Here is a 23,985-nt window from a genome sequence, read left to right on the forward strand (position 1 = left end):
CTCGTTATTAAACTTACTGGTAAATAAAAAGTGAAGGGATTCTTGAAGTTGGGATGGGAGGTAGAAGGGAAGAAGTGTGAATACATTGGTCCTTTTCTGGTACCATCAGAAGCAGCGTGAAACTTCTCTTCCCCATTACAGAGTAAGATGTAGGGGAAGAATAGGGGAAAGGAAAGGTAACAGATCAAGAATATCTCTCTGCTTTTATATGAGGAGTGAGAAGTGGTTTCACTTGAAGATTTCCAAGTAATAACTTGTAGGACTTTGAAAAGGATTAAACTTGATTAACTGAGAGGTAAAAAGGTATTTAGACAGACATTTTAATTATAGTTATTTAACCTCCCATCTTTTATAACCAGAGGAGTAGGTCCCTATAGCCTTGATGTTGACACCCAGGGCTGTAGGATCACTTTGAAAAGTCAGCACACACATCTCTCTAAGACCAGAGTGCTTCCACTTCAGCTTTGCTGATTTCCAAGCTACAACATGCCCAGAAAGTTACTCTGAACAAGCAAAGTTGCAATGGCAGCATTTTCCTTTCTGTTTCACACAACTGAACAAGCTTTTGTTCCTAAATTCCAGAAATGTTAACATTTATGTTTTTCAACATATAGATTACTCTGTCCTCTTTGAGATCATGCCACCCCTTCAAATAATGCTAAACCCTCTCATATAATACTGTTTCACACTGAAAGCAATTGGAGAAACATTGAAGTTTGCCATTAGAACAGTACCCTGAGATCCCTCACACAAGCAACACCAGCTTTATTCAGAACCACAGCAAGCAGCCTCTCTGCTAACTGATGCACTCCAAACTTCGTTATACTCCAGGCTGTGGCATTTCCAGATGTCACAATTCAGTGAGCTAATTCACATTACTCAGTAAGAGAATACAGCTTAGTAATGAAGGAGGTGGGAACATGTACACTGATAGCTTTATCAAGGGCATCTGCACATACACTCTGAGGCACAGGACAGGTATGTTCAAAGAATCTACCTTGTGATGAAAGGGAGAATTTGATGGATGATATTATGGAGCTGGTCAACAACAAAATAAGCTGGTGAGTGGCCTTCTGCAAGTCACACAAATACACACAACAACATTCCATCTTACCACAGATTCCAAAAAATATCTGGTAAAATACAAGACAGACAACAATAAAGCTCCACCAAAGGCGAATAAGGGAGAATGGCAACATCCCTCCCCCAACCTCATCTCAAATATAAAAGGAAAGGATTTGTTAAATGTAGACAATACAGATACAAGATTTTTCAGAAGATGAAAGAAGCAAGAAAAGGAAGAAAAAGTCAGTAGCTCCTCATAGGAAAGGAAATTTTCTCAAAGGAAATGGGCACAAGTGCAAAAAAAGACCAATAATCACAGTAATAGATACACTTTGGAGAAACTCGAAATAAATCAGGTTATTGAAAAGACAGAAAAAAAGCAAAGCACAAGAAAGTGGCACAATGAAGACAAACAATTTGAAACATGACATACAAATACTAATAAAGAAAAACAACTATTGTTTATGGAAAGAGAGAAAGCCAAGGAAATTGTTGGCCATCTATTCAAGAGACTCAAGAGACTTAGGGGAACTGGCAACAGAAAATGCTGAGAAACCCAAACTGTAGCATGTTCAATTTTAAAAATACTTATCATAAGAATCATAAATGCTGGGACTGACTGCTTGGGAGAACATACAGCTGCTGTCATCACTGTACCCACAAAGGCCTCCAGAAACAGTCCGCTGTCAGGAATACTGTAAATATGTTTGATTCTTCCCTTTAACAAGAGAAGAGACCAAATGGCCTCCTGATGTTTACTGCAGACTCTTTTTCTGATTTGGTCTGATGCAATGCAATAGAACAAAGAGACAATTCACACATGAAACTGTGAAATTAGGGGAGAGAATTGTCATGACAGATCTCCGGGACTGGAAAAAAAATATCTAAGATAAAAACAAATTCATCTTCCACTTGCGTATGTTTCCTTCTAAGAAGCAGTATTAGGCCAGAAAGCAGGTACTATTTTAAGAAAATCTAGTTTAAACAACAGCATGATCAGAGTTAAAGAGGATTGCTTACTGGTAGGTCACTTTCTAAAACGAAACTGAAGCACCTTAATTGAGATTGCATTGAAGAGACTAAAATTCATTTTAAAACTGGCATAAATTTACAAATACAACCAAATGATGTGGTTGTATATCCAGCTGCAGGGCCAGTGCTGCTGTTCTTGCATACTATATTAGATGAGCTGAGGCAATCTGGACAGCATTCCAGAAAAGAGAAGGTAAAAGGTACCATTTATAAAGGAGAGACAATGACTTTTAGGTAAGTCCAGACTGCACGTTCAGTCAGACACTACTTTTCATTTACCAAGTTGTTCTTTTGCACCTTCTCCTTCCTTTTGCACCTCCTTCTCACAAGACAATCCATCAACTTTAGGAAGCAAATTGTATTTCTATGACATATGTTGCTAAGTTTGTTGTTCGCTTTGCTAAAATAAATATTTACATGTAACAAAATCCAGAACCACTCAGAAATCATAGGAGTTGGTGATGTAGGGCTTATTTAGCACTGCTAAAAAAAAGAGATCTGAATGTTCACAGTGCCTCAGAGAAACAAAATCAACAATAACAGTTACACAAACAGAGAATCACAGCTCAGGACAAAACCAGTTTGACCCACCTCTGTGCTCAAGCCAGTTTTTCATGCTGCCAGCCCACAAGTGTGTTTGGTACTGAACATAAGCACCTGCAGCACAACGTAACTGCACTTTCAAATCATAACATCCTCCACGGAGGTACTTCTCAGGGCAGCACCTGAGTGGCAACATCAGAACACTTAAGCTCCAGCTCTACAGCTCACAGGGCATCTGGAAATTCCTCAGGATGGCACCTTCCAAACTGGTCATCTAATTACTTGCTTCATTGCTCAGGCTGACTCATCTGTAAGTCAATAAATCTTGTTCTAGGCTGAGAAGCTCGAGTTTTCTTCTAAAATGTAACGTTTCCTCTCCAAATTCCCATAACAACAACTCAACTGGGTATAAATAGAGTTTGCATGAGGGACTGATCCGTCACAGTGTCTGCTGAGACACAGCTGAGTTATGCATACATCAACCAAGAGGACGTATCAGTTCATCAGTTCACTGTTTCTAACTACAATGCTTTGAGACAGTGTTCCAACTGAAGTTCTTCACCAAAAACTCTAAGATCATCAAGCTGCTTTTTATCTCAAGCAGATGATAGCAGGTTTATACATCTGCTAAATCATTAAGTTAAATTAAGTCATCTAGAATTGAGTACCTTCAGAATATCAATGCCTAGGGCTGTACTTGAGCCACGAAAGCCATTTCTATTTCCAAGACATTAAAATCAAGTGAGGAACCAACACAGATCCTATGCAGTTTGGTCAGCAAGAGTATAGGCATGGCTATACTTTTTAATTAAGGTTTTTTTACATATTTTTGATTAAAAGAAATCAAATCTCAAATATTTCTAGCCTGTACAGCTGTGGAGACAGCTTTCCAAGTATGATCTTAGCAACAGCAGTGTTAACACAGCCTCCGTGTTTACTATTTCTTGATGGTTTCCCTGTTACATGAGGGATTCTATTAGTCATTTCAAATATAAAATACTCTTTGCAATGGAGAACAGTGGCATCAAGCCATCACCCACACAGAAGAGGGAGGGGAAGACATGATTTGATAGGAGACACGAGGAAGAAAAAAGCATAGAGAAGTAAAATTTAAAAATTTGTAGCTCTAGAGCACTGTGAAAGTGAAGGAACAGGGGGAAGCGCAGACGTTTTTCATCTTCCTCTAATTGCTGCATAGAATGACCCTGCTAGTCTTAAGTAAAAGCTAATGATGTAAAAAGGAACTATTATAATGGGAGTAGGGGTTACATCCCCTTTAAAACACAGCTACTGTGATGCCAAGGCTCCTCACCAGGTTATCATCACAGCCCTTTCTGTGACCATGATCCCCTGGCTCTTCCATTTTCACTTCTGACTAGTAAGTTTAGCTTTCTATTTTGTGAACTAATTCTTTCCAAGTCCTGACCAGCAAGGTAAACATATGAACGTGCTCCTCAAAAGCAACTAAACGTCTCTGTTTCAACACAAAAATCACTAGATCATAAAGAATCAGCTTTGCTTTTTTTGAAGGGCTTATTGTTTTATACATATTCTTTCCATTAAAAATGCCTTCAGGTCTCTCAGTGAGGTCTAGAGGGAGCAATGCAGCTTGAAGACAGACACCATTCAGCTACTCCCAGGCAAGTATGCTTATCTCAGCAGAACAGTGCCACACCTGTAAAAGCAGATAGGATGGCTTTGCACTTAGCATGGTTGATTCTGGCTCTTATCAAGCACTAGATGAGGAACATCTGAACTGTAGACTGTTTTGTAACAAAGCCATAACCATTTAACACCCCTCTCATCACAATTACCAGCCTCACACAATTTGAGATGCAACAAGGTATGACACAATGAGAATAAATAACCAAGAATCCAAATTAATTCAATGAACACTACAGAAACACCACAGCTAAAGGTGGTGTTGATATAGCTCAAGGTAAAGGCAGTGAAAAGCAGATGTGAGTTTGGACTCACCAGCTCTCACCTCTTGCAAAGCCAGGGAGCCTTCCAATGCATGGGATTCCAGCCTTCTCAGCAGCCCAGCATCAGAATAGCAGGGATGGAGAAGCCACAGAGCCCATCTCTGCCCAGCTCCTGATGGGAAGTAGTAGGGCACTCATATATCCTCACCGCTAAATGCCACTGGCATACACAAATGTAAACCCCAATTGTTTATTTGGGAATTGACATCTTATCTGTGTGCTCCTGCCTCTGTCAGACCCTTAATTCATTACATTTCAAAATGCATTTTTCTGTCCATTGTGCTCGTTTCTGTATTTCATGTATTTTTATCCCTTGTTTCCCTTCTCACTCTCTTCCATCTCCTTGTCTGTTTCTGTCCTCTCTTCACCTTTGTCATACTTACTCTATCTCCCTTTGTGATCAGCTTTTGAAACAAGGGGAGAAGAAATAAAGTAATATCCAAGTTACTGCATTCCACGTGTCCATTACAAGTCAGAGAGGGTTCAGGCCCTTCTCCCTAAATGAGCTGCTAGCTGCTTTCATAAATTCTGGAACCCTCATTTTGACTAAAACATCTGGAGCATTCAGCATGTTCTCAGAAACTCCGTGAAGAGTTATGAGAAAGTGGATTTAGAATTTTGGAACAGAAACTTATCCTCTTATCAAAAGAATGCTTAATCTTTAAAGGCAGTACACACACTTAAACACATCCAGTGTCAAGGACTGTACCTCCAGATAAACTTTTGCTCTAAGGTCAAAAGCAACCAAGACCAAGTGTCAACATATTCGAGGTTATTAAAACACCATAATTTGTAACATTTAATAAATTATACAACAATATGTACATTTACAAAACTGTTCACATTTATGCTCTGACCTACTTAAGCAAATAGTTTCTGCCCAATTGCACAATTATGAACCAGAGCAGAAAAATCAGACTTTATGAAGTTAATAAATCAATTTAGTGTCATTACAAATTATTATTTCAAGGCCTGCAGTCACCTGCTTATGACTTTCTATGGGGCACATGTAAATATTTCTTAGAAATACTGCTTTGTTTCCCAACATCTTTATTACTATTAGTCAAACATTATATTACTTTTAATAAACTAACTTCAGATTATATATTGAAACTATTGGTTTCTTAACATAAACTACTCACAGCAACTATTAAGGCAAAGGCGGTATTTTCTCCCTGACTATTCCTACCTTTCTCCTACCCCAGAAGGCAGTAAATGATTTTACATTCCCTTTCATAGCAGGAGACAGGAAAAACAGGAAAATAACTGCATTTGAGCCAATAAATAGTTTGCATCAAGTAACTTTGGCTCTATCAAGTGTTTTGAAGTGGACAGTCTCAGCCAGTCACCTCCCTGCTCAGTTTTCAAAGAAAGTCAGCAACTTCAAACCACATGCTGCCCCCATTTCTAGAAGTGAGCTCAAAATGCAAGTACTCCATGTTCAAGAGTAGACACATTAACAAACATGTCAACAAATTAACAAGTGTTCAAATTAACAAGCATTTAAAAGTACTGGCACTACTCATGCTCCCCAGCAACACTATGCAGTCTCCTCTCAAGGAGGAGCAAAGTCTTGAACTAAAGGTATCAATGTCAATGAAAAACAAATTAAAGGATGCAACAAAGCCACCTTAAAAACATACAACCAGAAGCCTTGCAAGTCGAAGTTGAAACAACTTCAGTAATACCAAAGATCTCTTGTATAGTTTATCATCATTCTTTTTACAAACTGGAATTGAGACAAAATGTTTTCAGTGAAAGCATTTGCCTTTGAATAGGGGCTTTTTGGGGGACTGGGGGTTTTTTTGCAACTACTGCTTTAAAATGATTCAGCAAAACTGTTTCTTAAGATTCCATGAAGGAAAATACATATCCAAATCCAAGTGTTTTAAGAACACGACATCCAAAATGTTTTAGGAAGCTGCATAAGTCCCTGGTACTTCTACTCTGTAAAAGAACAGTGAAGACAACACTGAAGGGATCAGACAAAAGAGCTCCAGCTTCCAGATTCTTTCTTTTCTTCAAAGTCACTTAGAAAAAACACAGAAAACATTTTTTGAGGTGTTCACTTATGAAGTGCCAATATAATGTTTCCTCTTCTGTCACTAGCAGGATGATTCAGGCATAAAATTAATTGTGGAAGTTGATAGGAGAAAAAGCATTCCCTAGGCACCAAATGTCTGGAACCTTAGTGTCACAGCACCTTTTTTATTCTTCTAAGGGAGCAAGCAATTCCATGCTCACAGGCAGTTGTTGTGTATTAACTACAGACCAAAAGCCAAAGAATGTTGTTTTGCAGAGATTTCAGACAGCAGCTTAACACACAACTCCTGCCTTTACAGTCTACACATACTACCTTAAAAGCAAGTCTGTTCTCATTGCCAATGAAGATACTGAATTTTTGTTTCTGGTTACTTGACAGTTTTAGCCAAACTGCCAGTGACAGTGTATTGGCAACAGGGATGCTGGGTTTCCATAAATTGGGTGGGTTTATTCTGATGAAAAATTATCTGAAGCAGTTAGTCAAGACTGGTGGAAAACAGCTGAAAGTCACACAAAATTTTATTAGAGCTATAACTGAGAATCCTCTGCTGCAGACAAATAATAACTTGTGTTTTACTGGATTTTGGCTAAGTGTGAGACAAGTTCTTTCAAAATGTTAGATGAAAAAGTAGAAGTAGGCAGAAATGTATGCAATTTCTTCTGGAAAATAACTTAATTAAATTCACACACTTTATTCATACAAGACACTAGACATACAGTCACAAAGGCATCCATTTGGACCTTTGAAATGCTCTTTGTTAGTTGCCAAATGCATGCTGCATGCTGAGACATAAGCACCTAGGGGCACAACAAACAGCTGAACAAAAAATGTATGCCAGTAACTTTTCCCAAGCCTCTGAGAAATGAACACACAGGAGTTTTCTGCTTAAGTGGAACCTAGATCAAAGGAATGAGAAATATTTAGAGAAGCCCAAGAATAAAAATTGAACTACAGAAGACTTTTTTTAGGGCAGCAATATGTTATAAAACTTGTATGTGAAGGTGTCTGCTGACAGGAGACTGTAGTTCAGGCAAACATTCAAACCTATTCCTTTAAAAATCATTGATCCTTCTTCACATTAACTACATATACTAAGGATCCACTGGACAACATTAGCTTGCAAGAGAGCTGAAACACTAGGCACTAAACAGTAACAAGATATCTCAGAGTATTTACAAATATTTGTTAAATGCATCACTTTGAAAATGTCATAAACATCCCATTATTTTGGTCCTGGTTTTAAGAAGCTCATGAGAATGTTGCAAGACAAGCTTTAAAACAAGCCTCAGCAGAATTTTAATTTGCCCTTTAATTCAGACTTCACTAACTCTACAGCTGGAATACATTAATCTTTTGGAGCACAGGAATTACTATTAAAGCAAAGCACTCTGCATTGCACTATTTGTATAGAACTTAGCCATTAATTTAACCAACGAGACAACAGTTCAAAGGCAAACTAAATACAGTGTTGGAGTTAGAGCTAAGTGGAATTTATAGAAAAGATATACTAAACACAGAGCTTTTAAGACTGACAAAGATGATTTTATATCAAGGAGTTCTCAACTGGTTTCAAGTAATGTCTGCTATAGAGACTGGATGTTTTGAAGTAAGACATCTGTCAGTCAGCACAGCTATATTATGCCTTCAGATGAACTAGATGATGTCTCAATGTCTTTCCACCCCTCAAATCACAAATGACTACATAGATGGTTGAGTAACAGTGAAGTTTAGAGCTGCTGCTTAAATAAAAACCAGCCTCGCCCAACCTTTCCATCCCCAGCCAGATAGCCTCCTTGTTCTGGAACAAACATGTGTAACTGAGGAACTGATCTTGTTAAAAATATCTCTCCTTTTCCTGAGTTTAACTGAGACCAAGCTTGTTTCTCTGCTCTGTTTTACTAGGCAGGAGCATGTGCAGGGATGTCAGCTCAAAAAGAGAGGAAGAGGCAAAAGGGGCTGTGAAAATGGACAAGGATGATGACTGTTGTGCAAGAAGAAATGCAGCAATACAGCTTAAACAAAATGGAACAGCAGGAAGATCTTTAAAGGAAGGTAACTACATCTGTTAGACGAACTTACACTTTTGGAAAAAGCAGAGGAGCTTTCAGACACACTCTCCTTTAGCAGATTAGGCAAATGCTCATAATGTAAACACAACCATGCTAACCTTGAACAAGAAAAGTACTTAGCATTTAGGCAACAGAGAAGTGTGTTAGCAGCAGGCCAGGTGACCAGTCACTGTTCCTTTGGAAGAGGGGAAACTGCAGTTAGTGATAAAATAACACCATATGGAACCATATGGAACTAGCGTCACCAATTGAGGCCCCAACTTTTGGTACGCAGCAGACACACCTTCATTACTCTCAGACATCCAGGTAATAGACAAAGCATCATCTTCTAAGGAAGTATAGTGGTTATTACCTGCTGTCACTAGCCATACAATTAGACAACCAATACAAAGACTCTAGCTCTAGTATAGGAACTTACTGGAGGACATGACAGCATCTTTACAAGTTTCCTCTGTTATATTTTTCCAGCAGTATCTGCCATTGGCCATCCCTGGGAGACAACATACAGGGCTAAGTGGGTCTTCATTTGGGACATGAGCTCTTTTACTGCTTCTTATCAAACACAAGTTCACACAGATAGAGACACTGTCTACAATCAGTAACTTTGCTTCTAAAAAAATGCACTTTTTATATTTGTAAGACTGACAAGTTTAGGGTTATGCCTTTAAAACAAGAGATGATCTATAAAGTTTTAAAAACCCCACAAACAACAAACCACAAAACACTGCCTTGTATGAATCTCACTGCAGTTTTATAGTCAATAACTAGCAGTGTCACCAAAGAAGATGCTCTCATGTTGCCTCCTTGTTCTCTGCTCCATGCTTCATGTCTTTTGCCATCTCATGAACTCACGTGGTCATAAGTTGGATCAGAGCTAATCTCTTAGTAACAATCCACCCTCCAGGTGGTATCACTGCATCCTCTTAACTAGGGATCCTCCTTGTAGCAGGCAGACTTGAAGACTAGAAAGAAGCAGGTCAAGGTATCACACAACTTAACTAGACATATAGCTAGCTGTATTTGTAGTATCCAACAACCACTTGGCACACTGCCCATCAGATGCAGAGGTAGCAACCTTACAGGGCATCTACAGTGACTACTTGGTGATTCAGCAAAGAAAATAGTAGTTCACAGGATCCATGGTAGTAGCATATGGAAACGTGGGACATACTCCAGAGAGTAAGCTCAGGTCCTCAGGCAGAAGACTTACATTCAGGATTTTCATGGTGTTATTTCTGAAATGCTGCCAGTTCCACATGTGAAGCCTGAGAGGAAGGCTGAGACAGGAAGACAGTGATACAGGGGGAAAGGATTTAGGCATGATGGGAACAGGAAGAACTTGTTAGGCATGCACATTAGTCATGCCACAGTCCGCCAGGCTGGCGTGCTAACAGGAGTTTTACAATCTACTTTTAGACTACCAATAAAAATTTCAGAAGTAACACATGGGAAGTGCAAATGTTTGGCCTCATGTGACATCCTCAAAGTAATAAGCATGTCCAAGACTTGGTGGAAGGAGGACAATTCAATACAGTGTAATGCTGAGAGGCTACTAGCTTACTCAGTAATTTCAACAGGAATGAATGACAGGCAGGTGGAGAATGGCACTTGATGTGAAGGACATAAACATTTCATAGCATAAAGTAAAACAGGAGAATACAAACCCAACAAACTTCTTACGGTAAAAGTTGCACAATCAAGTAAGAAAGATGTACCATCAGCTGCACCACCAGTTCAGAGAGATGATAAAGTTGCAAGTTTAGGGGAGGTATGTACAGAGGTTGAGGTTCTTCCCCAAGTAATGACTACTTCCCTGGAAATCAGTGCTAGGATCTACATGAAAAGATGCCATTTTTGTTTGATTCTGACTGGTACACAAGACCTAGTTAAAGGATATCGACAGGAAAGCTGCTCTGTAACCACGCCTGCATGCCATTATTTCAATACTGTAGTTGAATACAGGAGGTCATAAAAGTATTTGGCACGTGGATAATGAATTTCAACTAAGGGAAAAGAGTAAAAAAATGAATTAATTAGTAATCCTCCCAACCCATTTCCCCTCAAAAAACTCTGAAACAAACTAAGAAACCCAGACACACACAAACCCAAAAGGAGCAATCCAAACAACAAAAAGGCTGCAGCAGCTTGAAGTCTGTTAAAAACAAAACGATCACTCCCCACAACAAAAAACACAAAGCAGAGAAATCCCTGTATTAAAAGACCAGGTAACACTTTCATCATAGTTAGAAAAGAAAACAAAAGCAGACAAAAGAACATCTCAGCCAAGCAACAAAAGCCTACATACCTTGCATGACTGAACAGGGAAGTTAAGGAGGGCATTAGAGAGAGGTCAGCTTTTAAAAACAGCAAACTTGCCTAATGAGAACAGAAGGCATTTACATTTGACCTATTATGTGTTTTATAAACAGTAAATAAAACCCTAAAACGTTTGGGTAGCACCTTGAAAAGTTACTTGACTACATCAAAAGCAGAAAACCAACTAGAAAAACCAGTGGGTTCTCTTGCAGACAAAGGCGGAAAAGAGACACAGGTATAAAGACGAGGAAGGGAGTGGAGCTGAGGGAGCTGGGGCTCTTTAGCTTGGAGGAGACTGAGGGGTGACCTCATTCATGGTTACAAATCCATAAAGGCTGGGTGTCAGGAGGATGGAGCCAGGCTGTTCTCAGGGATGGCCAATGACAGGACAAGGGGCAATGGATGCAAACTGGAACAGAAGAGGTTCCAAAGAAACACAAAGAAAAACTTCTCCCCTGTTGAAGTGAGGGAGCATTGGAAGAGGCTGCCCAGATGGGCTGTGGAGGCTCCTTCTCTGGAGACATTTCAACCCAGCTGGATGAGTTCCTGTGTGCCCTACTCTAGGTGGTGCTGCTCTGGCAGGGGGGGTTGTACTGGATGAGCTTTCCAGGCCCCTCCCAGCCCTTGAGATTCTGTAATTCTGTGATATGACAGCACCAATGCAGAGAAGCTGACTGAACATTCTGTTCCCAGTCTGTACTGGTGAAGCAACTATGGAGGCTTTCGCACCTATCTTTACTACATATAGGTCAGAGGGACTAGGTCAATTTGAATTAAGTACAGAGGAGGCATTAGGCTGAACAGGCAAGTTAGACATAGTTCACCTACACCAGGCATTTACAGGTCAGTTTCAAAACCTGAAACTGAAGAACTGCTGGGCAATAGGTTGCCACTGTAACTCCAGTGCACACAAGAGACCATAAGGAGAATGGCACTACAGAAAAGCACATGTGATTTCCACCTTGCAAGGTTATAGCAGATCAGGTCACCATAGACAACCAGTCTGTTGTGAAAAGTGTGCACAGCCTCCATAAAAGGAAACCCTACCAAGAGCATAGCTCTTCCCTCAAGCTTGTGCCAGCTTATATATCCCTCTGAATTTGGGGACCGAGTTGTTGGATCCACTGAACACTCAGGTTGAACAACAGACAATCTAGTAGAAAGGACCAATCAGGATTATTTTGGAAACAACTCATAACTCTAATCTTCAGCAACCCAAAGGGTTCTCAAGACTTCCTCTGACAGCCTACACATTCCTCTCCTACATATTACAGACTCCTGGCAAACTTCACCATTTAAAACCGTGATGCACAGGTTTGCTGCAGATTGCAACGTTTGCAACTACGTGCTTAAAAGCACCATGATGCACCCAGATGAACTCAGCAGGAGAAAAAAAAAATGCTGTAACCTTGTTTAGCCTTATATTGCAGCATATAAGCTTTGTTCTGATGACTGGGGAATTGGATGTAGGGCAAACAATTGGCAACATTGCAAACAGATACACGAAAGGAAGTTTGTCACAGGTGATAGCATTTTCTTCCATAGCTTCTCAATGTACTCACAGGCACCAATTTACTTGGTGACAAAGCCAAAAGCTGGAAAAAGTCACTGAGGTGTGAGTCACCTCCAGAAACATCAGGTTGACACTGAACTATTTTTCTTCTCTGATAACTGTAGTACTGCTGGAGACAACAGTAGGTTAACAGTTTCAACCAGGAGAACAGTTATGTCCTCTGAGCCGAAAACAAACCCAAGTTAAAGCAATTTAAGCTTAAGTTCTTGTCAGCCTAAAATTAATAATGGCTGACTGCAAGGGTCCCATCTCTTCCCAGGCTGTATGGGAAGAATCAATCCCTTAAGCCAGCTCTGGCATTCAGCACGTTAAAAAGACTCAGCAAAAACAGTCTTACAACTCAGCAAAAACTAACCTAACAAAAAGCAGTATCTGCTGCTGACTTATCAAGCAGAACCAGCACAGCAGCATACACTGATCAATGCAAGCAGTACAAGGGAGGGTGTGGGGCACATACATGAGGGTGTTTTGTTTGCCATGGACATACAGTCTCATCCAAAAGCTGCATTTGGCTCACATGACTTCACCAAAGCAGCAGTGGGTGAAGTCAGACTGTGAAACTACAGTCCAGTTCTACAGTGTCACTCAGGAGGCTGGCAGGATGCACGTACACTGCATAAGGTAGTCAGCTATTCAACACCAACAGTGCTAAAGGAAAACAAATTCTAGAAGACCTAGAATTAACCTCAAGGAAAGCAACTACAGCCTTTCCACAACAGCTTAAATATTTCTTTTTTAAATTCTACGTTTTCTCTCCGCCACCACAGGAGATACAGCTTCTCATAACTGTGTACAGAACACCTTCAGTAAGATCCATTTAAATGTCAAAACTGTATCACAGAATCATAGAATGGTGGGAACCTTTAGAGATCATCCAGTCCAACTTCCCTGCCAAAGCAGGTCCCACCTAGATCAGGTCACACAGGAACGTGTGCAGGCGGGTTTTGAAGGCCAGCAGAGAAGGAGCCTCCACACCCTCCCTGGGCAGCCTGGGCCAGGGCTCCCTCACCCTCAGTGTCTCAATGGCTTAGCACTTTTCTTTGTAGAAGAAAAACCCCAGCATTTTTTTAAATCAAGGCAAAATTTCAGTGGAAGCCTCAGAAATAATCAGACCTACAGCCTCCATAATCCAATTTATGAATGTTGTCAGTCTCAAACAGGCTACAAAATATTATAGAAACCCTACCTCTTCCTCATCTTAGAATCATAGAATTGTTTCAGTTGGAAGACACCTTTAACATCATCAAGCCCAGCCTTTGTCCCAGCCCTATCAACCACTAGACCATTTCCCTCAGTGCAACATCCACCCGGCTCTGAAATCCCTCCAGGGACGGTGACTCCAGCACCTCCCTGGGCAGCCCCTTCCAATGTCTGACAACCCTGTCAGCAAAGAAATTCCTCCTCACATCCAGTCTGAACCTCCCTTGGTTATCTAGTTGTAAAGAGCAATAAGGTCTCCCCTGAGCCTTCTTTTCTCCAGGCTAAACGGCCCCAGATCCCTCAGCTGTTCCTCAGATGAGATGTGCTCCAAATCCTTTACTAGCTTGGTAACCCACCTCTGTATCAAATAAGATTGCTCTGCTGCTTAGGATCTCTGACACATTTAAAGATGAAGAAAACACAAGTTAGCAGAATGGTATGGAGTAGTAGGCAGTCTTTGAGTAGGTTATTCCAAGCCATTTACATTACATATGTAAAAAAACTTAACACCTTGAAAGCCTCCAAAAAGAAAAAAAGAAAGAAAAGAAAAGCAGCTGGTGCCAAATAACCTGAAGCACAGACTCTGTGTTCTCCCTAACAGAGGCACTACTGGAGCTACTTCTTGCTGTGGCTTAGATTTCTATGTCAAAATACAGCCCAAGCAGAGCAAACTGCAATAATTCATCCTTGAGGTGAAAAGAGACCAAAATACTCAGTGTATGTGGGAATACTTGTCTCACTTGAATCTTTCTTCTATGGAATAAAAGCAACTTGTATTCTAGCTATCCTTCTTTCTAACCCTTTATGTGTTCCTTCCAAATGAATAGCACCAGTCTTCACCTTCTTTCAACTTTTATTCCCAGTATTTTACAAGAATTAGGTATTATGGTGGCAAGTGTCCCACATGAGATTTTTGCCACCTGCTTCTTCTCTACCTGTTTACTTTTCAGTTCCAGATGAACTGAAGCAGAGCCAGAATTATCCTCCTGTTTCTTAGGGAAGAATCAATCTAATCACTAGAATTTCACATTCTATCAGCATGTTAACAGGCTTTAGTTTTTAATACTACATATCTATTTGGTTCTTCAGAGTTTGGATAACTCCTTGTACAGAACAAAAGAACTTCTTTGTATCACTTGACTTGTAGTTTTCACCTGGCCAGTGGCTTGCTGAAGGTTTCTCTCCTACTTAAAGGATAGATCACTTGCAATTACTCACCTCCCTCCAGGCACAGCAGCAGCCTTTGAAGAGGGCTTCTTTCCTCACTAGGCTACACCTTTTCTATGGGTTTTTCAACCACCTCCCCCAGCCTCCAGTACTCTTTCTGCAGAAAGACTACTTAGAGAAGGCTGGTGCAACACTTTTCTGACTGGCATTCCTTGCCTGCTTAATGTGGTAGTCAAATTAAAGTACCGAGGACTAGAAAAAAATGTTTTTTCTCCTTATAAAGCTTACAAGGAACCTCTACCTAGCACATCATCTTCCCAAAAAGTCAGGGTTTTAGCACATTTATTTATACAGAGAAGAAATGCCTTGCAACTTGTCATTCACTGGCAGCTGAACTTATACTTGTACTCATTTACTGGATAAGGAAAATTATGTGGCACCCAGTCCTCACATTCTTACAGTCACCTGGAAAAGGGGCTTAAGGCAACCAGATTTACTTAGTTGGCCCAGACTGTTGCCCATCAGAGGAGGACCATATACTTTTTTACACCTTTCCTAATACTCCTAAGTCATGAACTCTAGAGCCTCATCCATACAATCTTTGTGCAAAATGGCATATTGGAAACAAAGTGATTTAACTAGCTGGAAAGGATGAAGCATAAGTAATTCTGATACTGACTAGGAGAAGATTATGACAAGGATCCTTCTTTCCTTTGTTTTATGTTTCAAACATGGGCTACGAGAAAGTACCACCCAGTGAAGCAGGTAGTATCACAGATGCTGGAACCACCATGTGCCAGCAAAGCCCTGAGAGGAGACATCTTTGCTGGCAGAAAGGCAAAGGATAAATTATAGGAGTATGTCTATGGCTCATACACTACAAACGCTACAGTCCTAGGCAGGACCTTGCCCAGAATGCCTCCAAGTTCAGGATAATGGGAAGAAGGGCATAAAATGAGATCTTCTATGGCATTAAGGATTGTGAGAACTCACCCTCTATAACACAGAAAGGCATGAGGGCTTTGGGAAGACACACACATCTTTATATGGCTGTTGTCCCAGTGACCTTGCCACAACTCAGCAGGGCTGTTCTGCATTCCCTAAGACGTCATTCTCATGAAATTAGCAAGTTAATAACCTTGGCTGCAAGTACTTAGAGTGGCAAAGCAATATACACGTACTCACAAGCAGCACTGCCTTCCAGGAAGCTAGCAAAGCCCAGTCAGATCACAAAAATTTAAGGTATATCCTATAAGGCATAAAAACATCCATGCAGCCCATTTGAGGGACAACAGTGATGAGATGTGACAAATGCAACAGATAACAAACAAATGTTCATGGCTAATAGAGCAGGGGAGTATCCCACTTAACAAATTAAGCCCTTTACACTGATCCCTTTTGCCAAGACTCTAGTTATGAAAACGAAGAGCTTAAAAGTCCATACAAGTAGCCCAGGACACCTACTGTTCTTTACAGTGCTGAACTGAAAAACACCACAGCTTTTGGTCAGTCAGCACACACCACAGCACTAACCAACAGTGGAGAAATCTAATGTATCAATCATTCCGAGTTCAAACTATCACAGAATCTTAAGGGTTGGAAGGGACTTTGAAAGCTCATCCAGTCCAACCCCCCCCTGCCAGAGCAGGGCCACCTAGATCAGGTCACACAGGAACTCATCCAGGTGGGCTGGAATGGCTCCAGAGAAGGAGACTCCACAGCCCATCTGAGCTGCCCTTTCCAGTGCTCTGTCACACAGCACTAGGATCAACTTAACAGCTACATTCTGGTTTAGCCATTGCAATCTCTAACTTGCTTTATTATTAAGGACCTACTTTTGAGAATTTGAATAGGCTGCAGTAGAGCTGCCCCATCTTGCTATTTAAATACACACTTTGCGATGCTAAACTGAGTGCTAATATAATAGCCCACTCCATAAGAGCATAAACACCATAAAAAAGGGCAAGCATTTTCATAATGCTTTGCTAATGAGGGTCAGGGCCTGACTGGACTCGTTTTGGCCTCCAGCCTAGCAACAGTTTCTGTATTGGCCAAACTCTGACAAGTCTACTGTTATTTTTAAATCATTTGCATCTTTCCAGCCTTCCATAGAGACTCTCACCACACAAACCACCAGTATATAATTCAAGCAACTTCTGTGTTGGCATACTAGCACTTCTGAAGGCAAAAGTTGGATGCTATAGACATTATGCTTGGCATAATGAGCTTTTTCCATTAATTTTGGCACGAGTCTTGAGAGAACAAAAATCTATGGACTAGATAAATACATTCAATTAATTGACTGGTCACCACCTGGATCTGTGAACTTGGCCAGCTGAGCTAGCTTCTTGGTCTTCCCAACTTTTATTTCCTGGTTCTCTCTTAGTTGTGGAGCAACAACTACTCCCTATCTGAATAGAGATGAGCAGTTAAAAGGATGTCTGAGGCCTGATAACAAAACTGTCCATACATCTAGACGATATCTACTTGTTTCTTAACAGATATGACTAAAGAAGTGCCAATGACAGATTCCTCTTTAGTATTAAATGCTAGATAATATTGCACTATAAAGGTGTCACAAGGAACAACATGTTTAACTCATTAAAGAGCTTTGCACTTTTAATGCTTCCAAATGAATATTTGATTCTTAAATCATTAACTTATCCACAATTTCTAGCAAAAAATATTAGTTATATGTACACATGAAGTCAGTCAAATCAGCCTCAAACCATATTTTTCTCACAGGCAGGCAGGTTAAACAGGGATATTTAATGGCAAAAGGAAATGTCACAACTTGAATTTGAAAAAGCCTCAGAAATTTTTATCAGGGACTTATCTTCAGTACAAGGTAGAGTAAAAGCAAATATGACAAAAATACTATGAATGAACTAAAACAAGCAAAAGAAATGAATGAACTGACTGATGGCAAAGGGAGAGGTGGCTGCTGGCTCCTCCTCACCCTAACAGGGAGCATGAGAACAACTAACTTCTGAAGAAAATATACTGCACTGAATCAGAGCACTTACAACTTTGTGCTAACTGCTTTTAGCTGAAGAAACAAAACCAGGGTCCATCCTTAAGAGTGTCTACGGTATGATCTCCTATACTAATAGAAACCGCCTCATTTGGACATAAGAGCAGCTCACTAAAATGAGCTTATGAAGGAAAACACCCTCAAATTCTAGTTAATCTATTTGGGAGTTTATTGTAGCAATTTTTTCTCAGTTCACCAACCATAACAGAAGATGAACCTACTGGCAAAGGTAAGTTATTTCCGAAGTCATGCAGCTTTATCTCTTTTCCTCCACTGCTGTACCAAGATGCATTCACCAACCCTCCTTTCAATCACACTGGGAATTCCCCGCTGAGCACCGCCAAAATACACATTTTCTACTGCACTGTGTTTTAAAAACATCTACCACAGAATGCCACTCAAAGAGCCTCCACTTCATATTCCAACATTTAATATTCAACAGTAAAGACTCTGTCAAGTCAGAAAAAAAAATCCCAGAATCATACACAAAACAGCATACACATGAAAACCAGAATGAAGTCAGACCCACAGACATGGGACAACACCTCCCTGTCTGCACGTTTCATTGCTGTGTCTTTTGTTTTTTGACTGGTGTTGATCTTTAGCTGCGACCATGCAATCATTATAGCTGTTGTGTAATGTTACTGAGTGTGACAATAAATACAAATTATTGCACACAGTCTGCTACACAAGCAAGTCCCCACTGCCATATAACTAAGTCTTGCAGAGAAACAACACAATTCCCAACTTTTATCAAGAATAGCAATGTCAATAGGTATGGCTGAACTCAGTAGGGAGTGCAGAGAAAAACAGTGGGTTCTAAGACAATATGAAATTCATACTTTGTTAAGCTTCCAGGCAAAGTTTCACAAAAAGGCTTGTAAAGAAATATACACCAAGGCAAGTAAGGAGTCAAGTACAAGTCTCCAACTTTAAACATTACAATAGTAGTAGAGACTAGAACAGGAAGTCAGGCTGCAGCCAAGAAACACAAAACTGAGAAAAGAATGTAATCCTATGAACTTGCAAGCCATAACATTCTTATTTAAATGTATATGTAAACATATGTACTCACCTACAGACAAGCCTAATCTTTCTGTAATGCCTTAAAAGAATGTATCAGGCAGTAATTTAACATTTTGGGGGGGAGGGAAGCTTAGTGACTGAACAGGAGGACTTCAAACTATTTCAATCTAAATTGCTAAATTCAATTGCCACCAATGGTGCCAACATATTATCCAGACACAGTAACTAAGGCAAAAAGTTGGATGGCCAGGAAAAACTCTAAAAAGTCAAGTTACACTGACTCTGAGCAGAACCACAACATTCTTTGAGAGTGTGAAAACTAAGGGCACGAGATTTGCTGGCTCCACATTTTTTAACTGGATTGAATTTAAATGTCTCCAAACTTCACTAACAAAGAATTAAGGTAGGCTAGTACAGCCACCCTATGCCTTTCTAGAATACGTAGACTGACAGATCTGAAAACACAATGAAATACAAAGGTCAGGCTCATCAACACCACAGCATATCTGTATCTCCGTCCTGTAGCCAAACAGAACACTTGCTGCCAAATACTACAAGTCATCAATGAAGAAAGGAACTGATGGTTTTCCAAGCTAAGTCTGTGGGTCAAGCCTGGATAACACAGAGAGAATATTTTTATCCAGAGAGCTGCTATCACAGAAGATGGTCAAAGCCATACAGATTAATCCTGGGGCAAAGAACGTGGTCGCCAGCAACACTTCTGATGGCCTGAGCCTCCGCATGCAAACAGGCTGGCAGCCCTCCTTAGAGCACCACATCCACCCCAGGTACACAGCTCAGCTCCACACACCATCTCATGCCTCTGGCACAGACTCAGCCACCGAAGGAGAAGGATATGAGCAAGCCATCATTTGATGCAAGCACTCATGGTAAACATCTTTCCCAAGAGCTCCTCAGACACAGGAGTAAGGCATGGGCCACGTTAGCCATTCCAGCTGCAAAATCTTGTTCTTGGTTCCCATGTACCAGCTGACAGGGACAGAACAAACGATTCTCCTTACAAATAGTATAAAATACAAGTGGCCACCACTAAAATAATCCTGTTTGCTAGCAAGGGACCTTTAGGAAGGGACTGTAAGAAGCAAACAACTGGCTAATGAGTTAGCCTGCTAGACTGCCATGCAATGCCTTCCCCACAAAGATGTCAACATTAAGTGAGCAAGCTGAAGAGCCTGAGAAAAGCACTGTGCAGGATCAGACACTCAGAAGGGTGATTTCTGTGTGCCAAGTGAAATCTTTACAGGTGAGCAGAGATGTGAAAATCTTTAAGGAACAAGACCTCCTCATACCCCACAGCACAGCTTCAATTAAAACCTTCTTTGCATGCTTACCCTTCCCATCCTGTCACAACCTTCTTGCATGTGTTTGCACTTCCACACAAAGACTTTCCTACTAGAAGAAAAATAGCAGTGAATAGTGAGCCCTTTCACAATGGATGGCAGGACACAGTATTTTTTCCAAGGATCACAGAGGCATGGGGTGTGTTGCACAAGACCAAACCAGAAAGGAAACAAAAAGATGCAAGTTATTTGTCAGAAAGGTAAGAACCACAGGAAAAAAGACAACTCAGCTTTTCTTTACAACTCTTCCTGCATCCCCTTAAGGTTATTTCTATTGCCACTTCTAAAAAGAAATGCTTTTAGTCAACTGCAGTGTTCCATAACTTTATTCATCAAAATGAGTTGCAAGAACAGTGTCTGAATGACACTTTAAGTGACAATTTTTGTCTAGGGTGGGAATTTTCAAATTTCCTATCAGCTTCCACACTTCCAGGATGATTTTTACATTCCTGCCACACCTACAGTTTGAGCCATCACACTGGGAGAAGCAAGGGGCTGTGCCCTGCAGAACACAGCCTGTGAAGAAGGGAAAGGGTGGCTTAGAGGGCAACTCGAAGTGAAACGGTACGAAAGCTCTTCAGTTAAGACAGTGATAGAATCAAGCATTGGCAGATCAGTGGAAACCTACAAGAGGAAGCCTGTGGCTGGAAGGATTTGCTGAGCTTATTCTCACCAAGACACAGCCGGACAGACTCAGTATCTTTCAGCTATCTTCTTTTGACTCCATGAGTCATTCTTTCCAATCCAATTCCCTAGTAATACCCTTGAACAAAACCTCACACCCTGTGCTTTGGGAACTACAGTCAGATGTATGAAAACACCAACTATTTCATCCATGTACGGGCTGTGCTAGGGTCCAAAATCTGCATCCTTTCAAAACAGCTCATTCCTTCTAAGTGCTCCAGATTTCCTTCCCTTTGAGCCCTGCTATGATCCTCATGTTGGCATCAAAAAGTTTTAAAAATCCAGAGGTGTCAGAAGCAGGTTCTGTTCAAAACACACTGTAACCCCTTGTCCAAGTGATTCAGCCACCTGCTTTCTTTGATCATGCCCAGCTTCACTGTTCAAAGGCTTGCAAGGAACATGAGTCACACTTGTGTGAGGATACTTGCTCACAGGTCTTTCATCCTCCCTGTAATTAATGTAAATTTAAAAAACCACATTTCTGGAATTCCCATACAAACTCTTATTTCCAACTACTACTCTTACAACTGATATTTTAGTCTACAGACTAAACCTCCAGAGGATTCCAGGCAGAAAGCTGCAACACACATTCACTGAAAAAGGCCACTTCTCATTCAGATTTCTTTGCTGTATAGGATGAAACTCAGCTTCAAGGACATTGTATCTCTGCAAGCCACCCAGTTATTGATAAGACTGCCTGCAGATCTTTTGCATGCTAGAAGTCATGCTGCCTCTGAACACTTAGCAGGAGCATTTTATTCACCGACCTAGAATTATACATGTAATACTGAACAACTTTTCCAAAGTTGCTTCCCCAACTGCACAAACATAATCAGCTCACAAGGCTGCTGAAAGCAGCAGTTCTGCCATCTGTCTGCTTATTCCCACCTCACACTTGTGCAGGCACAAGTGTTTGTGAAGCAATGCAATGATCTGGAGGGAACCAATGTCTAAGAAAACCAAGTGGGAAAAAAATGAAATCCTGATGAGATCATTTCTCAATCTGTACAGTCATGTACACTGCCACAAGCATGGAAATAAGCAGAAATGATGTAACTAATTTTAATGGCAGTGCCATTTTCAGAAGTCCATTGATGCAGCAACTTTTCCCCAAGTCTAGCAACTACATCTGAAGAACACTTCAGCACACATGAATTTTCAAAAACCACAAGTCATTTTACTTAATTTGCTGTTGGATTCTTGTTAAAGCAACAAGTAGTAGAAGACAGCTGAGGTGATCTACTGGTTACTAAGAGGAAAAAAAGTGCTTACTGGAAAACATTTTGGCAGTGACATCTTCACCCCTGCCTCAGTTTCCACCACTATTAAAACACACATAGCACTACTAACCTGTTCAACACAACGTTCTGCAATATTAATTAAAAAAAAAGCATAATTACAACAAAGTAATGTTGTTACAGAGACACATAGAATTCAACTCTCTTACAGCAATGAAGGAGTGAAATGGCATAAAGCTGATGGTGTAACCTACAGTGGCCTGGGATGGAGAACAGATATAGGACAATGCAAAGCAAAACGGCACCTTGAAGCAGCAGTTCATAAACAGTTGGTATCTACAAAAGGACAGACATGGATTTACAAAAGACCTAGGTAAAGAAACTCACAGTGGAGTCTCCCTGCCCTCCTTTGATTATTGGTACTCTGATGTAATCACATAGGAGTTATGAAGAGCATATAGGGAAGACTTGCTGGGGTGGCAGGTTAAGTAGGAATCCACAGAGCTGGGTTGTCATGACAGCAGCTGAAAGTATGCAAGAGATGTATAGATCCTGGGTGTTAGAACAGCAAGGGCTCCAAATAAGATCATTAAATATGTTACATTATTTTAAACACTTGAGAAGTATACACTACATCTCATTAATGAAATGCAAACTGTATGATAACCCTCTGCATTAGTGACAGTGCACAAGGGTCCTGGACAAACACCAAAGACATCTTTATTCATTAAGTACCGATAAAGTACAGGTTCTCACAGATTCGACAGTCATGCCATACACAAGAGGAAACAAGTGACAGGCACTCTGGTGGACCAACATCCTTGAGTCTCAGCTGCAGCTTGGAAACTCACCACGAGCTCCATCCCATTTAAACGCAAAGTAAAACAAGAGAAACTTGATTTCAACAACTCTTTATGTTAACTTTGCATTCAGACGCATTTGGAGCATGCAGCGACTCGGTAACTCATCCCAGCTGAGGGGAAGTAACTTCCTGTCAGAGAGAAGTTACTCCTTGAAGTGTCTGAGCTCTCTCTGCAGAGCAGCACTGCTGGTTCCCCAGCGCAGGCGGGCTGCAGGCACTGACATGCAAGGCAACACCATCCTGGCACGTCCCTTCCGAAGGTGGGAGGGCACAAACGCTGAGAAACAGGGGCCATGGGAACCAAGCAGGCCCTTGGTGGACACTCTTGCAATGAGGCTTGGGAAGCTGGGAGGACGGGAGTAACAGGTGTTTATGTGATCTGTTCAAAACGCGGGGAATTTGATGCAGTGGATTACTCAGGGACTGGGGATGGCTGACACTGGGTTATGTTCAGGAGTCGTTACAAAGCAAGAACTCTGCACAGGCTGAGACCAAGCAGTGTTATGAGTGGCTGGCACAGGAGAACGGACTGGTACACCAGTGCTCACAAATTTGGGGTTCGCAGGACAGGTCTCACACTGGGTACTCACCATCCAACACTGGTGAAGCAGGTGCCCGTATTCATGCAGAACACATGGACAGACTGCCTAGTGAAGGGGGCCCAGTAAGGACCACTGGTGAAACGGGCATGGAGCAGTCTACTCCGGCACTACTGAACACAGAGCAGGAGCGACGAGAGGCCACTGACCGCGGGGCGCTGTGTGAAGCGGCCGCAGCCAGACCTCG

At 41.0% G+C, this 23,985-nt stretch overlaps 1 protein-coding gene across 1 annotated transcript in view; it reads right to left on the bottom strand.

Moving 5' to 3' along the window:
* AMMECR1 (AMMECR nuclear protein 1) overlaps positions 1 to 23,985 on the bottom strand; it is a 72,982-nt gene that overhangs the window by 45,517 nt on the left and 3,480 nt on the right. The gene's annotated exons all lie outside the window — the stretch shown is intronic.

This window comes from Colius striatus, chromosome 13 (assembly GCF_028858725.1).
Source record: "Colius striatus isolate bColStr4 chromosome 13, bColStr4.1.hap1, whole genome shotgun sequence".
NCBI lineage: Eukaryota > Metazoa > Chordata > Aves > Coliiformes > Coliidae > Colius > Colius striatus.